General features: G+C 40.0%; 1 protein-coding gene across 3 annotated transcripts in view; it reads left to right on the top strand.

Moving 5' to 3' along the window:
- Positions 1–13,473, top strand: part of nek7 (NIMA-related kinase 7) — an 83,508-nt gene that overhangs the window by 58,258 nt on the left and 11,777 nt on the right. The window lies entirely within an intron of this gene.

Here is a 13,473-nt window from a genome sequence, read left to right as displayed (position 1 = left end):
AACACCAACTCTCTCCTGAGCCCTTCCCAAACCCCCACTGATGCTTCTCTGAGACGCAGCACTATACTCCTGTCCTGATCCTCTGAGTTGGACCACTCCGTCTGTCGTGAAAATTGCAGTGTGGTTTTGTACTTTATGAGGTAAACTTCCCTGCATAGGAAACCTGGAATGTGTTTCAAAGTTGGCAGAGAAATCTCAATGACATTTACATGTGTTTTAGATAAGACGCATAGCCTACTTTCTCTGAAATGATACTGCCTGAATAACGTACAGCACATTATTGGACACACAGTGAAGTAAACCCTTTGGCTCCAGGGATGGAGTTTTTGCTTAGCCCTCAGCGCAGACTGATGTTGAAGTTGTACAAAGGTCAGCAGTGTTTTTATCCTGAGATAAATGTTTTGACATTGAGCTTGGAGATTTTTGGCATGCTTTACTGTAGCATAGCCTGCTACCACCTACCGTAATCAATGTTTGTCTGCTTCTGCTAGATCTATCAGTATGTGAATCAGACTTTAAAATAAACTAAGAGTTGTGATGCAGGCTTTTGGAACATAGCTGTGTCTAAGGAACAGGTAAGTTTATTGTGTGTTTTGGACTGGATTTCCTTTGGCTCCCTTTAAGGAATAAGCCAATAATAATAAGGAATTGTCTGCCTAGACATCAGGCAGTAATCAGTAATATCAGGTATTGAACATAAATCATAAGTGTTAGAGTAAAACACTATGAATAAAAATATATCACTAAAAATATAAGAAGACATACATAATGGAACATTTTTCATTAATAGCAAGTCACTTTATGACTCTCTTTATGACTTATGTTTGTGTATATGTAAAGGTCTGTGACCATTTTTCCCAGCACTGTCAGTAGTTGTTTTAGTTATTTTAGTAGTAGTATAGTATTGAAGTATGCTCTTACTGGTCATATTGTTATCTACCTATACAGAGCCATATACCACTCACTTTTCAGCTGTTTCCAGCCCCCTTATTGCCCTTGAAAAGCATTTGTACTTTTTCAGCACCGATCTTGAAGACAATGTTTGTCTGAAGTCTGATGTCAACTGCTTAGGAATCTTTCAGTAGTTTCACTGATGCAGTGCCAGCAGTTGTGTTTTAGAACTTGCCATGGATGGTGTATTTAATCTTCCTACTGATTATCAAGCAATTAGAACAAAAAAGTATGTGTAGAAAGAAATGTCCAGTGAACTTTGATCTATTTAAAGTGGTCTAATAGAGAGACAATATACAGGACTCTGCAAATGTAATGTAAATCAGACCTGGGATTTCACAAGGATTTATGACGCACATCACACATATGGCATATTGTTGGAAAGCTCAGCTTTTGTAGTTTAAGCTGAAACTCGGTTTGTTGATGGTTTTATTTCAGGTTTTTAAGGGTAAACATGTTAATGTGTCACTGGTGCAATATTTGTCACTTAAGGGTCAAGAAAGGCAACCTGGAATGGAATGTAATGCACAGTCCTCTGCATCATGCAAATCTTGACTTGCATGCTATCATACACACATACACAGACACATTTGCAGAGTAGAAATAGACACATTGTTAGTCCAGCACCCATTCTTCCCTGAATCCCCCTGAGTGATTTTTTTTTTTTTTTTTTTCACTCATCTTTTTTTATTCTTGTTGGGGAGCTCACCAGTAGCTGCACCTCCCAAAGTGCCTGGGGCTGAAAAACATCCATCTGAGTTCACCGCTGCTCGGAGACCACGCTTCTTGGCGCTAATTAGTCTCCCACAATGCACCAGGCCCGGCAGTGCGCCCCGCTTGGCAGCGGCCACGGGTCAGCCGAGTGCAGCGCTGAGGCAAACGGGGAACGGTTGTGATCTCTTAAGCTTCTGTTGAAGAACGGGGCCGAAGCGCTGGGCCCTGAACAGAACAGATCGCTCCCTTCGCCCCGCGGAACAGAAGGGGGTCTCTCATCCTGTCCCGCCTCTAGCAGGTCACATGACCTGGGGGGGAATGTTGGGAGGTGATGAGTTGACATCTGCTCGAGTGACAGGTCTGATGATGGGCGAACCCGCTGGCAGTAAGTGTGTGTATGTGTTAAAGCCAGAGTCTCTGTTTTTGTGGCAAACTTGGAAGCAAGTGGATTCTTCATGCTCTGTCGTGCAAAGAGAAGAGCTGATGAGGCACACGCACAAAATGGACATAACAGTCTTAGGGCTGTCATGATTAATCTATTAAAATGAATAAATTAATGAATTCAAGTAAAATTAAAGTCAGCAAATAAAAAAAAAAAAGATGAATTGATGGTGTTGATAAACACATGGCATGGTAAGTCATTATGAAGCTATGTTCAGCAGTCTGAACATTCTCCAAGGGGGAGCTATGAGCATGCAAGGTGATTTTAATTTGTAGCGCTCAAAAGAGACTTCAGACATGCTTTTTATCAGTTACGGAGACAGATGAGTCTGCTTAGGTTTTGTTGAGAGATGTGTTTTCAGAAGTATTTTAGCAGGTTCTCATAAAATTCTCATGTCCCATGTCTTGTTGCAAGGGAAATAATTTGGTAAACAAGCATGAGTCATATTCAGTATCGATAATTTGATAATGCCAATTAGTATCAATTTCTAAAGACATTTCATAGCCTATATTAATCAGCTAAACCTGATGGCACTTGTCAGTTTTGTATTTTCCACTTTCCAGGTCCAGCTTTTTTATTTTATTTTTTAAATTTCCATGTTGTTCACGCTGCGACCAAAACAAACAAATGAGTGGCATGTCATCAAAGGCAGAAAGATGTACTTTGTCATTTAAAAATTTGTGGGCAGGCTGCTCTCCGTGTTGGAAAAGTGAAAGTAAAATGGAGCGCCTCCTTGCTTCACTCATGAGCTGGAACTTTTAGTGCTGCCTCATGTAACTCTCATGTCCATATCTCTGTTTGAGACATTTTTGGAGATGCTAACACCATTTGTGACAAAGCAGTAATCAGTTTGGCTGGGACACAGCCTAGTTGTCGCCATGCCAATGCTGTAGACAATGATGATTGCAAAAGTTTGCTAAAACTGAACAGAGGGTAAATAAAATACTGATGCATTTTCACCTTCAGAAAAATAGCTTTTGGTATGCAACATATCATCAGTTATACCCATGCTATTATTCATTTAATGTCGTGTAAATAAATCACATGAATAATTCTTGCTCAGTGTGTAAAGGCATTTACTCTTTAAAGTATAACGAGTCCACAGCAGAAATTTATTTTTTTTGCTATGGTCTAAAGGATTTAAAAGAAAAAAAGTTACATGCTTAATTATCAAAATCACTACGTTATCCGATTGCTAATATAATCTCGAGTGACAGCCCTACTGAGTATCCTTGTTGTGCATGTGCTTATACATGCACTCTAATGTTTTTGACTGTTGATATGGCCCAAATACTCTTTGCCTTATTAGCCCCAGTGTCTTAGTGTTGGAGATGACTGCTATGCACTATTGCAGCTGTGAACAGCTGCAGTGGTAATTTGGAGGCTTGTGCCATCTCCCATTGATCTCCATTGATCTCCTTTGTGTGAAGGGCCTACATATATGCACATAATTCTGCCTTCCGAAAGCATGAATCTTTCAGCCAATCTGCCTTGGGGTTTTGGGGATGTGGGATTGTGAAGGGGGGTGATTGAGGTCATAAGGCCTTGGTTAAAAATCATCAATACCTGTGCATTGTATTCCTGCATCTGCATCTATTATTCCGTTTGATGCAGCCTCTCTGTTGGAGCTGATTTGGTCAGCTGACTATGTGGCCCTGTGATGAGGGCTGGGTGGGGCCCCGGCCAGCGTTGGGGCTGGCTCCCAGCTGACCTTCACAGCGGGCGGGGCGCGTGCTCTCAGTCAATACCACTGGAGCTTCAGCAAGGCACAGCACGTCATTTCCATTATTGACACCACAGTCTGCGCTAAGGAGGAAGTGTGTGTTTCTGTTTAGGTTAGAAAGCTTTGGGACCACTAGAGCTGATATTTTGAGGTGCTGAGTGAACAAAGCATTAGAGGTTTATACACCAATATTAAAAGCATATTAGTATGCTTATTTATGAGTATGGATGCACTCATATGGGAAATGTGTGCTGATGGAAATGCTCCATGACTTTCATGCCATGTATCTGCTGATACTGGTATTAAGCATTTATTAAGTGTAGAAGTTGGGACTTCATCTCCTTGGATTAGCATTACAGCAAAATTTAGCATTTAATTCTGTAGAGATACAGTAAAGTCAATAAAATGCAATAAATAAAATGCAATGCAATAAAAACATTTTAGCTTTGTAACCCTGTGTCACCTAAACATTCTGTTATTCTGGAATGAAATAAATACAAGTATCAGTTGAAATGTCTATCCAGTCTAAACTTCTACCTGATGCCGGTATATTGTTGAGAAGTTATCTGGCAGAGCTGATGTGCTGATATAATTCTGCAACCTTATTTATAAGCCTGTTTCCAAGACCTAGATTTACTGTAGTTCTTAGTTTTTTCACTTACTACTGAATATTGTTCGCAAATCCTTTATAGTCATGGACTGATTTTAATGTGGACTATAAATTTTTGTCAAGTCCAGTCTTGCTCTCAAAACCCTATAAACGTCAAAGAGACGGTCTTTGTCTCGACTTTATTTAAACTTGGTGTTGTCTCAGTCTCGGGGGGAATTGGACTTGGCCAGTCCTGGTCTTGACTTGCACTGACATAGCGATCTTGACTACAGCACAAGGACTGTATTCCTTTTTTTAACTGAGGTAGTTGGTGGAGGGTGAACAAGCAGTTGTTTTAAAAGAAAAACTAAAAAAGATTTTATGATTATGCATTGGACCTGTCTGTTCTCCAGCCAGATATGCGTTTGTTTATTTCTTTATTTGAGCTTGCATGGCAAGGTTGGGCAAATTTTCAAGCTATACAGAAAAGTCCTGTTTAAAGTAATAAAAAATATTATTTTCAAAATGTTTTATTAAAATGAATAGTGACCGACTTGCCAGGCCTTACAGCTGTTGTAAGCATCCGTGACTGAATAATTAACTAACTTTAAGGGCCTTACCAATTTTTTTATTTATTTATTTTTTTGCGCCTCTGTCAATTGCTGTCAGAGTAGCTTGACTTTATTAATCTCGCTGGATGCAACATGTCACACTTTTTGTTTTTGCCATAATGTTAAATATGGAAAATACAAAAGGGGAAAATGCCACAGGCAAATCCTTTCAAGTAACTTGAGCCACGCTGTAGTGTCTGCAATGTTAATTTATATAACTAGCAACACTGTAACAGATGAAGACGGTCAACTTTTGTGTTTAGTCTATAAATCAGATTACATTAAAATAAAGCACCAATTCTGTTCTTAAATCTGTGAGACACAATAATTATTTAAAATGAACAATTCTCTAAAAGTATGTCAATGCTCTTTGCAACAGTGGCCACAAAAAAAGCATTTGTGGGCAGAGCATGACTAGGCCAACCGCACAGTGTTGTGTAGCTTAACTTCCGTTAATTCTTTTTCTTTGTTTGTTTGGGGGTTTTTTTGCGCAACAGATTACATGTGCTGTAATATCTTGTTCCAGTTTCAACCTGAACCTACAGCGATATGGTATTGTTCGTCACAGCATCCTTGCTCCCTCATCTCCGCGGGACTCCATGCTATGGGTTTTGGTGTTGGGTTTTATGATGCCTGAAATAAAAGGGTCGTCTCAGGCTAACCAGATGGTCCTGTCAGTGTCTTCCACTTACTGTCTCCAGTCTCTATTAAGTACAGACTGCGTTCATATTGCTGTATCTGTGCTCCCATGGACTGGCCTGGCCTTTTGAAGTGCTCTTAAACCCGTACATAATAGCTGTCTTTGGGGCTGTTAGGAATTTATATTAACATAAATGAAGACCCACAGTCTGTTACCTCTCCCTTCAGCATTGAACTGCAGTCTGGGCTCACTGATTAGGTTTTTTATAATTAAAAGTTAAACATAGGTGCAAAGTAATGCTTCTCATTTATGACACCATGCTGGCTCTGCAGAATATTCCAGTATGTGCATTTTGTTTTTTCTTAGTTTAGAATTCAGGTGACTGTAAATGAAGATATTATCGGTTCATAAAAAATATGATAAAATACCCTGAAATTAGTGTAAGACAAGTATTCATTCTCTTAAAATTTTACTTGGGTTCGGTTGAGAATTAAACCTTCAGCATCATGTGGAATATTGAATTGTCTTCACTTGTGCTATGTTCATTTACGTGGCTTCAGGGTCAATCTGAGCACATAGTTTCTCAGCCTGTTTAAAAGCTAACACTCCATTTCAAGTACAAAAGAATTTGGAGCAGACCACTGTAAGAACTGCAGGGAGGCAGAATTTGATGGGTGGACCTCTAGTCAGTTTAAAAAACTGCTAAAACAGTTACTAAGAAGAGAAAGGCACATTCTGTTTCTATCCTGCCTGGAACAGGTTGTTCCTTCCAACTGGGTCAGCAATCAGAGAGGAGCCTGAAGGGTAGTATTTGGGGTGGAATTGTATTGGGACAAGAATTTGCCCTGTATCACCTAACAGTGTGCATTCCAGCTAATGTTGCTATTCAACTTTCCATAAGGGTTAATGAACAGATAATTGGCTAAAACAGGAGTCGCAAACACAGGGCTCTTTTTTGACCTAAGAAATAAAGCTCTGATCATTCTAACAGTTTTAACCATAAATGGTCTTAAATGCTGGAGTTGATATATAACTGCTAATTCACTCTTTAATCCTGAAGGTTGGCTTGCAGACTAAGGGGCTGGTCACCTTCGCAGTACAGACAAGAAAGAGAAAGATTTAAGACTAACATTAGCACATTCGGAAAGAGATTTACAAGCAAGATGGTAAAGTGTTTCTTCAATGAAATGGACATGAAATGTTGTGGCTCCTAAGGTGGTTAGATTTGTGTTTAAACTTGACAAAATGGCTCTTCTTAACATTTGGGTTGCTGACCCCTGGGTTAAAAAGACGGAGGGGAAAAAATGCCCCTCAAATGGTTAACAGAGTGCTCGAGTACCTGTGTATATCCCTAAAACTAACAACGGAAAATCTGGGAAATATAAGTTTAATGTCAAAGACAGTGAATATCCTGGGCATAGAGGTGACAAATGAAAGGAACCCTATTTTTAGGCTCTTATTTCACATCTTTCACACAGGCTAACCAGTGAAAGATATCAACTAACACAGATTCACCATGGAACACAATAGGATTTTGTAACACCGCTTCTGTAATAGCTGGTTATTGCAGGTCAAGCCTGCCCAGTGTAATCCTGATAAAGAAACATTTTCTAAATATGATGGTGATTTTTTTTTTTTTTTCCCCCTTTTCTCTGACATCTGCATTATACTCAGGTTTATATTTCCCTTCACTTCCTCATTGCCATGCATTGAGGTTTTAATTTGTTACTTTAGTGAATTAATTTGACTCGGGCATGTACAGCTGCAGAATGCACATGTTAAAGATGCTGGGGGGAGCGTTGTGGGTGAGAATTGCTCCAGCTTGGCAGAACTGTGTGCATTTTGATAAGCTGTCTTTCTCTTGTTTTACTAATGAAGCATAAACCAAGAAATGCTGCATTTTTTTCAACAAATATACAAACACAAGACGTTGGTAAACCTTTTCTCCTTGTAATTTGTCTTTTTACCGTTACAAAGGAGGAGAAGCCATTTTCTCGTTTGGCTTGGAGGAGAAGGAAAGTTGGCTGGTTTAAACCAGACGGTGCGTGCGGCCGCCGTCCCTGCGAAGTCGCTGCTTCTGTCTATCATCAAATGGGGACTTCTTTAGCGGATGTATTTTTGATTTTGTTCCCTGCGCCTTGCCTGTGCCCTCACTTTTATTAATATATCATTAAAGTACGACTCCAGGAAAAAAAACTAGTGGGATGAAATAATGATGGGTTTTTCACGTTTGAATTATTGCTGGGGCTGCAACCTACGCTGTAGCTCCTGAGAGCTGGGCCACGTGGAGCCCTTGCTCGGATTTTAATTGACTTGCCGAGAATGAGCAAGGAAAAGAGAGAGAGATATTAAGTTAAGGGTCAGGTTAGAGTTTTTTAATCTTGGCTAAGACCTTTACATGGACAATGGATACAGTGTCCAGCTGTAAATGTACTGTTGTTTCCCCATGCTGTGTGTGGGGCCATTAGGGGTGGGTGAAGGGATTCGCTGTTAGATGCATTGCAGTTCTCTTTTCACAAAGCATAATCAGATTTTTATACATACTGTTTCTTCACAAATAAAAAACTGTGCGCATCCAGAGACATTATAAAGTAGGACACTTGCATGATCTCAGTAATGAAAGCATGTCAGAAATTAGTTGCAAACTTAATGTAAATAATGTAAAAAGCTTAAAACCATATTAGATATTCCATACGTAAGAATTTGGCTTAATTTAGCAGTCGGGCTAATACAGTACTATTCAGAGTTGAGTTTTAAGTTTAAATATTTGCCGAATGATTAACTGTAAAGCTGCAAGATACAAAGCCATAATCATGCTGGGAGCTTCCCAGAGTACAGCAAGTGACCATCTGTATTTTCTGTTTAACTCAAGTGTCCTGATGGTTTAGATGAGTTGGAAAAGTTATAAAAATATAATACTTCATAGTTTCACATGGTCATCTATAGCTGAATTCCAAAGCAGCTCCACCTTAATGATGGAAAACATGTGGGCATGGCTTTGGAAGTAGAGCCCATAAAGCAGTCTGAAGTTTCTCGAACAGGTAGGAGCTATTAGCACACAGCATCTTACTGTTACTGTAGTAGGTCATGTTCCTTAAGATTTACACTAAGAAAGGTGTCAATCAAGTCTACAAATTGTAATTGTAAAAGCTGTAGAGTGTAAAATGAGATTGAGCTTGTTGTTTAGTAGTGCTTCTCCACCATGCTATGTGCTACAGCATGCTATGTGCTACATCTTATGAGAATGTGTAACATTAGAGAGCATCTTATTTGCATATTGAAAACCCTAATTTACTGTTAGATTTTTTGTTAACTTGATGTCTGTTAGAATATGCTGATGCATTCGTAATGTAGGCTATATAAAAATACAGATGCATTTAGAATTGTTTTGTAATTGCATCTTTGCATCCTGAATTGAAATCAAATAAAATCATAAGATGCCTAGAGATTCCCACCTCTAGTGACCATGTCTGCTTGTATGTTTACATGCACACTCAGTTGTGTCTGCTGTATTTGCTTTTTTTTAGTTTTTTTATGTATATATGTTTAGGCTTGTATGTGTTCAGGCCTGTGGTGTGTGTGTGTGTGTGTGTGTGTGTGTGTGTGTGTGTGTGTGTGTGTGTGTGTGTGTGTATTTATGCGCGCGTGTGTGTGTGGGTGTGCTGTTGCGCCACCGTGCTCGAGTAAAAACAGCAGTAGCAGAAGCAGCAGTAGCCCCGCAGACAGACAGCAGGCCAGCGTGGAGCAGGGTGTGTTCTGCTGTGGAATAGCAATGAGAAGAGCTGCTGGGCTCCGGGGGTCAGGGAGCAAGTCAATCATCTCAACCATCGCCCGGCGCCCCGAATCAAATTAGCCTGAAAAATTCAGGGGCCAGGAGCACGGGGCGAGCAGCTGTCAGGGCCAGGAGCACCCAGGCACTAATGAACCAGATGAATAGTGCAAAAACTCCAAAATAAAAACAGGACAGTTGACATTTTTCATCTGTCAGAAGCAGAAGATGCATGAAAATACTGTGGTCCTTGTTTAACCCTTTGCTGACTGCAGCTGCCACTACTGCTGCTGCAGTACCGCACCCCCCCACCACCACCAACACCACAGCAAAGCACACACACCATATCTCAGCATGTACACACACACACACAAACACACACACAGAAAGCTGTGTTGGGAACACATGTGGTAATGCACCCCCCCTCCCCCCCACCCCATCCGCCCAGCATCTCCCATCGCCTTAGAGGTACATGCACACAAGGACTGGCTACATTTAGCTTACACTAAACAGAGCTCGCAGAACACTGCACACTGTAATTATCCTGAGCAACTCTTTGCAAGAGCAGCGGTGTATTGAACAGAGCCAGATGTTGCAGTAAAACAGCAGAGTATTCCTCTGCTTACCCATAGGTACACTTGAAAAACCCTCAACCTTTCCATCTGTACTAGTCTTTTTGGGGGCTGTTGTCAGTTTGGTGTGCTCTTCACTCCATACAGAAAACACACTTAAAAAGCTTTAAAACATTTGGACTGTCACCTACAGACACTGGCTTAGTAAACTGATATAAAAACAAGACATCCTCAGGAAGATCACGTTTAGATACGAGTAGTATGCTTTGAATTTCCTTCTTCTTTTTCATTTTTTTTTCACCCCAGTACAAAAATCAGCCTCTATTCAGTGGTCCACGTAAGATTTTTACAACAAACACAGCTTGAGCCACATCCTCATCTGAATTTTCTATCATTAATTGATCTTTAATCCATTTGATTGTGACCCATCATCAGTAGCATCTTTTACCAGGCCTCATCAGTTATAGTTCTGCAACGCAGCACTTTTACATGCCATTTTCTAATTACACACTTAAAACATTAGGCTTATAAACATTATCTGATACTGAGAGGAACGTTGCAGTGCAATATTTGGGGGCAGTATGACCATATGTCTTATTTTTGAAACATTTTTGAAGTATATCCTTGTTACTTAAAGAACAAGGAATTTCCATTACAAAAAAGTTGTGCCCCATTTAGTGTAGAACAATATGTGAAATGTGGAATAAAAATCATAGTATTCATTTTAATGGCCCTAGTGTTTTATGTCCCCCACCCCCCACCAATATACCAAACCTCAGAAAAATATCTTGATTATATCGTTATAACATTGCAATACTTGCTATGATACATTTTGGCCATATCACCCACCCTTACTATGTGTTTCTTCCCTTAGTGCTGTCAACCTTTGGTTAAGGCCACTACAATGAACAGCTGTTTTCTTTCTAATGCTAAAGCTTTAGCCTTGATGTCTCTTGGGCACTGTATGTAAAGGGTTGCTGACATTGATGATTCCACTTTTTTAATTACATTTTAAAAATTTGTAATTTTTTCATAAAACTGTAATTTTGTTTTGTACAGTTAATAGATTACTGATGCACTCAAATCGAAATTCACACCGAACTCAGTTGACAACTGGAGGACTAATTGCTAAACAGTGTTCCGTATTGTAAGTTGTAAAGTTATAATTGATTACTTCATGTTTTCCCAAAGGCCTCTAAAGCTGAATTTCAGAGCGCCTTTGTTATACTGATGGAAAGCGCTTCATTGTTTTTAATGTAAAGCATGTGGGTGTGGCTTTGAAACTCCCACCTAGCAGTCTGAAGTTTCTCCAGCAGGGGAGAACAGGCATGAACATCTCACACATGCATTATCACATCAACAGCTACAGTAACTTCAAAACCCAGAGGAAAAAAAGCTGATCATCTGAAGTACCTTCTGTGCATCTCTAAAATGATTTAATAAGCAGATTTCACTCACATGACAAGCATATATCACAGACACTTGAATGTGTGTATGCATATGCATTACTTCCAGACCACTGCTCTACATTTTGACTGTGTTCTTTTTTTATGTACAAGTGAAATCTTTCAAACCCCCCCCCAAAAAAGGGTGACCTGTTGATATGTTGTTTGCTATATTACGGAGCTGGAGAAGTGATGAATAATGCTGTGAGTCGGCCCACTGTGAGCTGGCGGAGTTGTTGCTCCAGCTGTGCTGTAACTGTGCTGGTGAGTGATTAGAAAGGAGCTGGCGGTGGCCCTGCGCCAGCCTGGCCTACGTTAGTGTAGCATGAGCGGCGATGAGGCTCCGGAGAAATGTCGCTCCGCGCAGCTCCGCTCCACGGCTCCTCTCTTGCTTCCTCCACTCCGTCACTGACAACCCAGACTGCCATGCTGTCTTGCTCTGACACTCATGCACCCCCCCCCCCCCCCCCCCCCACTTCATTCACTCGCTTCGCCTTTCTGCCTCTCTCTCCTCTCTCTCGCTCTCTCTCGCTCTCTCTCTCTCTCTCTCGCGTGCTCGCTCGCTCTGTCTCTGTCTCTCTCTCTCTCTCATGCTCCCCACCCCTCTCTCTCTCATTTTAATTGAGTTCTCGGCTAGTGCGCTTGGGTCTGTCTATGTGCGGTTTGGTCTGTATATTGTTTGCATCTGGAAAGCTCTTTCCGAGTGTCCTTGCATTAATGCTGTTGTTTCTCACTTGTTTTTGGCATTTTTCTTTTCCACAGTGTTGTTCTGTAATGTTATTTTGAGCTGCAGTCTGACTAACTTGTTTTCCCTACGCTGTTTTCCCACTTTTGTCACTTTTTGTGACTTTTGTACATCATGAGTTGTCCCAAAGTAAGTTGTTCATCATCAATCATTAACGTTTTACCACTGTGAATATTAGAGAATATTAGACTTAGATCTGACACCAGAAAATGCTGGATTGGATACCATACCGGATAAGAGAATGAATCCTATCCAAGCCTATTACAAATGGCACGCAAGCATGCTGTGATATGGGATGTTGACTGTGTGTTTTTTCCTTCTGTGTGGTAGTGGAGTGTTGAAAGACTGAGCATGAAAGATTCCTTTTCAATATTCATCTTAAGTGAAGTGCTCATTTTAAAGCTTCGCGTTTTAAAGAAATTATAATCGGATTGGTATTGGCCAGTACATAAGGTTCCAATATCATTACCAGAAAAGGGAAGGTGGTGTTGTGCCACGTGTTGTGAATTTGGAATGGAGAATCTGTTATAGATTATTTGTTAACGTCCATTTTTAAGTGAAAGGCATTTTAACAGCATTTCAGATTTTTAATTTGTGAATAGAGGGAGAATCTGCCTTTTTGTACTTGCTTTTTGATGATGTTCTGCAGCAGTGACCTTCAGCAAGAAACTGGAATCGACACCCCATAATTCATTTGCACCAGCAGAGTTTATGAATATTATGGACATCTTGAGATGCGTGGAAGGCCCTTCAGTGCTGAGATGTTTAAGTGTATGATTTTTGTCCTTGAGCTGTGCTGCTGTTATCATAAACATGTAGATAGTGGTGATTCAGAGAGCTTTTTGTCTGCAGATGTACATGACCATTCAAAAGCTTGGAATCACACAATTAATTGTTAATCAGGTATAACTCGTACATACATTTTAGTATTATAAACTAGATGCTGAAACATAAACCAGTGGTTTATTCACAGTTTAAAGTATTTGGAGAGGCTATGGTTAAACAGTAAATGTTATTAAACAATAAACTGTAATTATCTATTTATAGTGATTTCTTGTAATTGAATCATTGAATATCTATTAGTCAGTGAGATCTGGTTATTGCTTTTGTAATATGAAGCAGTCTGGTTATTAATTTATTGTACGTTAATTCTCAATGCTATTCAGCCTCTTAAAATCCCAGGATTATTGTATTGTAAGGCTTATTATTCATGAACTACAAGGACTTCAGTGCAAACCGGATGAGCCATTCTTAGATTGTGGAAGTGGGTAA

This window comes from Pygocentrus nattereri, chromosome 15 (genome assembly GCF_015220715.1).
Source record: "Pygocentrus nattereri isolate fPygNat1 chromosome 15, fPygNat1.pri, whole genome shotgun sequence".
In the NCBI taxonomy this organism is placed as follows: domain Eukaryota; kingdom Metazoa; phylum Chordata; class Actinopteri; order Characiformes; family Serrasalmidae; genus Pygocentrus; species Pygocentrus nattereri.
Note: the sequence above shows the minus strand (reverse complement) of the source record. Positions and strands in the feature narration are given on the sequence as shown.